Source organism: Schistocerca americana, chromosome 4, assembly GCF_021461395.2.
Source record: "Schistocerca americana isolate TAMUIC-IGC-003095 chromosome 4, iqSchAmer2.1, whole genome shotgun sequence".
Lineage (NCBI taxonomy): Eukaryota > Metazoa > Arthropoda > Insecta > Orthoptera > Acrididae > Schistocerca > Schistocerca americana.
In genome coordinates this window covers 191,275,623-191,283,749 of record NC_060122.1, presented here as the reverse complement: position 1 = coordinate 191,283,749, position 8,127 = coordinate 191,275,623, and positions in this window count along the sequence as shown.

Below are 8,127 nucleotides of genomic sequence, written 5' to 3'. Positions count from 1 at the left end.
TGGTATCCATACAGGGTATGCTATTGTTACTTCAGTTACCGGTTCTGACCTGCGATGGTCGCAGTTGGTCCTTTCGGAACTCGTCTGGATGTGGGCCTCTCCTGTCGGTTTGCTTGACCTAAGTACCTCTGCTCGCCTGCAGTTCAACGTCTTATGTTTCCAAAGTGGCCTTTTATCTAAACTGAACCACGCAATACAACATAAGAACGTAAACTAGATTGATTAGCTACTGGCAATCACAGGCACTCGTACACATCTCACTAGTTCGTGGGTATTAATTGTTCTGATGCAATTGGTCTTTTTATCTCAGATTTTTAGTTAGGGGACAGTTTTGGAGAAAACAGACGCCTACCAAATGGCACTACTGGCTGGAGCATCACGCGGTGCACTGCTCTTTGCCACTGTGCGTCGCCCCACCATCTGCTTTCTTACATGAACAACCAATATAGTAGTAATCTTTTTCCAAGAATACAGACTGCAACGTCTTTGTCCCAAACTATCTGATAGCTTCATGGAAGGTTTTCAACAACTTTTCTTACAGAAACGGACGTTGCAAAATCTAGTTTTTGATCAGATGTGTGGAGAATGATTAGCCATTGCAGTGACTACAGCCGTCAAGAAATACAGGAAATGTATTCGCAGTTGTGAGTATGAACCACCATCGGCTGTATATTGGAACGATGACAGTGAAAATTGGTAGCGCACAGGGACTGTAACCCCCGTTTCCCACTTCATGTCATTGGTTCGCCTACCAGTGCACGAATCACGGCCAGATCCAAACTTGCAAATGTCACAACTTGCGCTCTTAAGATATGTGTATTCCATTTTTAAGCTTTAAACGCTATTATGATTACCCGTCAGTTTCAGTAAGCTTGTTTTGTACACGCTGATGTACATTACAAGCATACTCGTTTATTATGCAAGGTGCAGAAGATGGCATAGTGGAATGCTGAAACTGGTAGCCTTCAAAATAAAATAAAATAAAATATCATCTTAACTTGCATGTCTGTTGGTGAATTTAATTGACACTGACAATTACTTAACCAGCCGATGTCTCCTGTCCTTGATGAACCAATAGAGATATCATTTTAGTGGCCGGAGCTGGGAATATCTGTAGCTTAGCCATTTGAATATGACGTGAGAAAGAAAAATCTAAGATCTGAATTCCCATTTTCAGATGCAGATGACACAAAATCACTTCATCGCAAGACTTCATCTCGTTCGCCATACGCCTAGGACAGGCGCCATGTCCACATCTCGCCAGCCAAGCTGCCAGGTGCCTCTCCGAGCAGAAAATCTTGGAGACTTACGTTGTTTTGAGCTGATCTGCACTTAGCTGCAAGCACATGCGCGAAACCAATGACTGATTTTGCAGCCACTTCTGCCTCTAACTGCGGATAAACATGGTGAGAGCTATCCGCGACCGTGAGACCGACCATAGGGACAGTCAAATCATTTCTTTTGAGTGTCAGTAATTTTAATGCTTTACTATGAGCACTTGTGTGAAGATTTTTAAAATCAATATGTTTTCAGTCATGGCCACAGATGGAAACGTATAAATTTCTGTAGTGCAATCTAAATTTTAGTAATAAATTTTTTGTACTCAGACGTGATTATTGGTATGCGCCTCCCGATACTTTACCCCGATTTGCTAATTTAGTAGTTTCGTAGTGCCATTGTCAGATGATTTAATGTACACATCGATGAAATAAAGTGAATTAATTCCGATTCTTGTTTAATTTCATCGTTAAAGGCCTCCTCATTCATTATTTTGGATAGGCTGTTATTTATCGACGTAAGATTAAGAAGACACCTTTTTGACAACTTTAAGTCAAAAATCCGACCGCTATCTAGCACATTGTGCCCCATCTGTCTTTACAGTGAGCCTTAGGATTTTGGCGTTGGTATTCACGTTAGTTTATTTACGTGTTGTCTTTAATTGAATACATGCTACTAGTTTAAAAGGATGCGGACAATTAAGAAAAAATGAATAAACGTATCAACGATTGCTTTAGGTCTGAATATCTTTTACAGCTTCATTTTCCTTACTGCGCGAGCAGGTGTGCGATCTAAGTCTGCTCGCATGCGTGTATGAATATACAAGCAACTTCATAAAATACATCTCTCGCAGCAACAGTGGTCGCTCAACACGCAGACATCACAAACTCTTGGACACAGAACACGATTAGCTGAATAATTATGGAACTGGAGCAAACTGTGAAATGAGAACAGCATTAAACTTTTACATTTGTAATCCTAACTTGAAGTTGCATTTTAAATGTGTCTGAATGCCCAGATGCCGAGTGAGCCACCCGATATCTCATACTCCCTGTTGCAGTGAAACAGTAATTTTATGAGTAGCTGCTAGAATTATTCCCGCTCTCTCTAAATCATTCAGACGACTGACAATTAAAAAATCCAATTTAAAATAAATGATGAAACGTAAATTGGCACCAGCGATACAATATCTTTGCCAACACAATTCATGTTATTAGTAACAGAAATACCTTTGTTACTAAACGACTGACCAGGTTTATGGCACCTGACTTCCATTGCAAGTTGCGTATCTATCGGCTTCCAGGGGTAACAAAAATTTTATGAGACTTTACTGCTCTCATACAGATATGATTTTATGTATATAGACCGAAGCGGCGAGTGAAAAATCGTACGACGTTGATACAGCAGTTTATACAACTGCACGGATTACTCTGCCGCGCAGAGTGGCCGCATTGTTTGAGGCACCATGACACGAACTGCGCGGCCCCTCCCGCCGGAGGTTCGAGTTCTGCCTCGGGCATGAGGGTGTGTGTTGTTCTTAGCATAGTTAGTTTAAGTAGTGTGTAAGTCTAGGGGCGGTTCTAGGCGCTACAGTCCGGAACCGCGCGACTGCTACGGTCGCAGGTTCGAATCCTGCCTCGGGCATGGATGTGTGTGATGGCCTTAAGTTAGTTAGGTTTAAGTAGTTCTCAGTTCTAGGGTACTGATGACCTCTGAAGTTTAAGTCCCATAGTGCTCAGAGCCATTTGAACCATTTTTAAAGTCTAGGGACCGATGACCTCACCAGTTGGGTCCCCTAGGAATTTAAACACATTTGAACATTTTTGATTACCCTGGCACGTCTCCCACCTCGATCCTCATTCTCACTGCCACCCCTGTCTACTTTAAACTCTCGCTTTCGCAGAACAGAACTGCCAAGGCTCTGCGTATTCTAGAACAGCACCACAGCATCGAAAGCGAATGGGATCCAGACTGAAACCCAGGTGCAAGGACTTATACAAATGAAATGACACAGTTTCAGGGAATTTAGTTGTCTCATACGGATATGATTTAACGTATACTATCTGAAGCTGGGAATGGAGATTTTCACCAAGGTCGGGAATTGAACACGGGTAATCTGCAAGATATCCGGGTTTGATTTCCGGCCCTGGTACAAGTTTAACCTCCCCGCTTGAGACTATATAAAAGATTATTCACATAACTGTCGACCGACACTAAAAATTTCATATGCTGCCATAATCTAGTCACTAAGAAGTATGAAATGGTTCATATGGGTCTGAGCACTATGGGACTTAACATCTGAGGTCATCAGTCCCCTAGAACTTAAAACTACTTAAACCTAACTAACCTAACGACATCACATACATCAATGCCCGAGGCAGGATTTGAACCTGAGACCTCAGCGGTCGAGTGGCTCCAGACTGAAGAGTCTTGAACAGCTTGGCCACAGTGGGCGGCGAGAAGTATGACTTTACGTCAAAGTTTCAAGACAGTAAGATAAGTATCATGATGACAAACTGTATAAACGGCTTGAGTAAGCGTAAAATACCGCTCGCTTGCCGCCCTAACTAGCTTTATCCAGTACTTTTGACGTGAGCAGTTTGCGTCTTGCAACGAAGTTAAGACATTATTTCATACCTATGAAAAACTTCTCGCGGACACACCCGCAAAATTATGAAAGAAGAGAGTTTATTACTTGCTACATTTTTGCTGTAAAACTATAACGTCAGACATGACGTCGTAATTTACTGCTTCTTTAATACTCACTCTGTCCGTAAAATATATTGCAGACTTTGGGTATTTTTCCTGTCTGTTATCTCTTGTATACGAGATGGCATAGTTTGTTACGGCTGGCTGTCGCAAAGAACTCAAAAATCTGAGACAATTTAGTGTTCAAAATGGTTCAAATGGCTCTGAGCACTATGGGACTCAACATCTTAGGTCATAAGTCCCCTAGAACTTAGAACTACTTAAACCTAACCTACCTAAGGACATCACACACACTCATGCCCGAGGCAGGATTCGAACCTGCGACCATAGCGGTCCCGCGGTTCCGAACTGCAGCGCCAGAACCGCACGGCCACCGCGGCCGGCCAATTTAGTGTTCGAGAGCTCTGTCAAATTGTTTTTGTAGAATGGTATCAACCATCTAATCTGCATTTATATTCTCTTCAGTCTTCTATTATATAACCTTAAATATGAATTACTTCTAATCTAACAGTACAAAATAATTTTGTTAAAAAATTTCGAAAAATTAAAATCATTGAATCGAAGTAGATATTACATTGTACTGATGGTATTCACTCTCTGTTGTGTTCGTCACTGGTGGCATGAACCAAACAAGATGAAAGATGTTTTAAGAAACAACAGTGATAGCATTTCCAAGGGAGAGCTGGAAGCAGAGAAAGTGCCGCAGGTGGAGCAGCGCGTGGCGTGGGACAGAGACAAACAGCAAAGTGGCAACGCCGCAGTCGTCTTCATCCCTCTCTCTACGTGTCACGCAGCCGCCTTCTTAACTGTACACCGCTAATAGGAGCCAGTCGTCCCACTCCAACCACGAATCGGCATGGCGGCAGCATTAAGCCGAAACCCGCTCAGAATTAGCGGTACGTGCTACTTAATATCCGAACATCGCCAGCAGGTAGGAAAGCCGCACCTTTACGATTTGAGGAGGAGGAGGAAGAGGAGGAAAAGTCTACGGCGAGAATCTCGGGAGAGCACGAGGACGTTGCTGCGGCAGCCTCTCGCGACGAGGACTGCGAACAGGCGTCCTCGGGGCGGCACTCGCGTAAAATTTTATCATGGCGGGAGGCCTTATAGAGAGGGGGAGAGGTCCCCAGAGAGGTGGCTACTGTGCGACCCTGCGCTGCGGCAATAACCGCCCACTTCCGTTTTATGCGCACCACACCCGCTCCGCGCCCTGCCGATCCGTGCTCTCAGTTGCCGCGCACTGGCAGGCAGCGACGATGCGGCGACACCCCCTCCACTCCACCCCCTCCCCCCCACCCCTCGCACCACCAACAATGACACTACGTGCCTGGAGGAGCGCTGGCCCCTTCATGACTCTGGTGCGCGTCCTTCACCCGCCTGCGCCATTCTTTCCCCTCTGCGCGCACACACACACACACACACACACACACACACACACAGCGCCTCGGCGCTGTATCGCGCGCCTGTCGCAGGCTTTCTTGTTTACCAACCAAGCTCTTACTGCTTGCAGACCGTAGTTGCAAAGTTTAGTTACATTCGTTGAAAAAGTAACCGAAATCGCCTATTTTCAGAGTCTCGCACGACTTACCAGCAATGAGGTCCACCAACAGTAGTAGTGTCACAGCATTCAGTAACATTTGTATATCGAGTTCGCACACAGTTGCCGAGTTCGAACAAAAGTATTACACGTTTTGCGAGACGGCTACAAATCAATAATCGAAGGCAAAGTACTCGTAAACCAATTCTCACATGAACCAACATGTGTACAATCGTACGCACAGTGCGATTCCTTGAACACTACCATAGCATAAACGTCTGCGACAAACTTTCGTGCGGTTCGAAAATTAGAATCCGGGTTTAAGTGTAGTATTTTTTATTTTCTAATTTTCATTTGTCAAATAATGCTGTGCATAACGTTGAACTTATTTTTTTATTTTTTTTTAAATATCCATCCGTTCGGCAGGAGGTCTTTAGAACGACGGCTGTTAACTATTGTGACAAAATAAAACACCCAGAGCCGCCCTTATGATTTTATTTTATTTTATTCCAACCAGTTTCAGAACTTCAATGCGCCATCTTCAGGCCGTTATTGATGCAGTACGGGTTGATAGCATCCCTACATATATCACATCAGTTGCCGGCATAACAGGATACGCAGATAATATGTCAGAACTCCAACCATAAACTACCAACTCCGACTTGCAGCAGAAGAGAATAAAACCATAAGGACGGCTGTAGGTGTTTTATTTCGTCACAAAATTAACAGTTATTGTTCCGACATATCCGAAATATTAATGAAAACTAGTAATCAGTCACAAATAAATTACCTACATGTAATATATTTTTTGTCTCTAATCGTAATTTTTTTTACCTACTGACGCCCGGTATCGGCACATAGTTCCATCCCCAAGCAATGCTATGATCAAACAATTCCAGTACATAATTAGAACAACAGTGCAAGAGAAATTTACGATACACTTTTTCCTTTTATAGCAAACATATGCTACATACTCTGAACTGATAAAAAGTCACTGGACAGCGACAGGCACAAATGCAGGTTGCAGTAGTATCGAGAACACAAGGTGAAAAAAGAGAAGTGCATTGGTAGAGGTGTCACTTTTACTCAGGCGATTCATGTGAAAAAGTTTCTGAAGCGGTTATGGACGCACGACGGGAATTAATAATCTTTGAACGCGGAATGATAGGTAGGGCTCTACCCAAAGGACATTCCAAATCAGAAATCGTTAGGGAATTCAGTATTTTGACATCAACTGTGTCAAGAGTGTACCGAGAATGCCAAATTTCAGGCATTACTTCGCACCATGGACAATGCAGTGATCGACGGACTTCACTTACCGACCGAGACCTGCAGCGTTTGCTTAGAGTTGTCAGTGCTAACAGACAAGCAGCACTGCGTGTAATAACCACAGATATCAATGTGGGACGTACAACTGACGTATCCGTTAGGATAGTGCGTCGAAATCAGGCGTTAATGGGCTCAGGCAGCAGACGACCGAGGTGAGTGCCTTTGCTAACTGCATGACATCGCCTGCAGAGCCTCTCCTCGGCTTGTGACAGTGTCAGTTGGACGACACTCGACGATTGGAAAACCATGGCATGGTCAGAGGAGACTCGATTTCAGTTGGTGAGCGCTGATGGTGAGTGTCGAGTAATGCGCAGACCCCACGAAACCATGGACAAGGCTGGTGATGGCTCCACAATGGCATCGGCTGTGTTTACATGCAGGTTCAACTACTTGGAGTAAATTTTCAGCCATTCATTGACCACATGTTCCAAACAACGGTAGATATTTGTGGACGTCACCGGGTCACAACTGTTTTCAGTCGATCTGAGAAACATTCTGGACCGTTCCAGCGAATGGTTTGGCCGCCCAGAACGCCAGACGTGAACCCCAACGAACAATTATGGGACATAATCAGGTCATTTCGTGCTCAAAATGCCGCACCAGGAAGACTTTCGGAATTAGGGACAGCTACAGAGAGAGCATGGCTCAGTATTTCGGCATAGGGGACTTCCAGACACTTGTTGAGATACTGCACTACACCAGGCAGAAGGAGGTCCGATATCATAATGGGAGGGATCCCATAACTTTTGTCACCTCATGTAGTGTAACCATAAAATGTGTAGCCCTTTAAGTCTGGCATGCAGTCTTCACCTTCGCTTCTCATGTAGCTATGTCAAATAAAGTAAAGGTGAATTTTGGGCTATGGATCGATGTTCATTGCTGCCTCCTAAGTACAGAGTCTCATAATTTAACCTCTTAAAACGAGTCACATCCGAAAAGACGTCCGATGAAATAATAAAATGGTATAAAAAATGCTATCAACGTTAAAAGCGACATGGCGGGGAAAGGTCCTACGCAGCACCTGCAAGAGCCCCCCGCATACACTTGGACACTGTTTGGTAAACATGAAACCGGAGATGACTGCAAAGGCAGTAAGCTGATGATTGCAGAGTAATCCGTTGCCACACTGTACAACTATTCCCTCTGGACGCTCAATTTTTTTCAATAAAAATTTCGAGTTTTAATAAAAAATGTTGTTATTATGACATGTGCTCCGTTTAATGATTCATGGACATACCGATGTTTTATGCTGATACACACCCTATGCAAAAGGT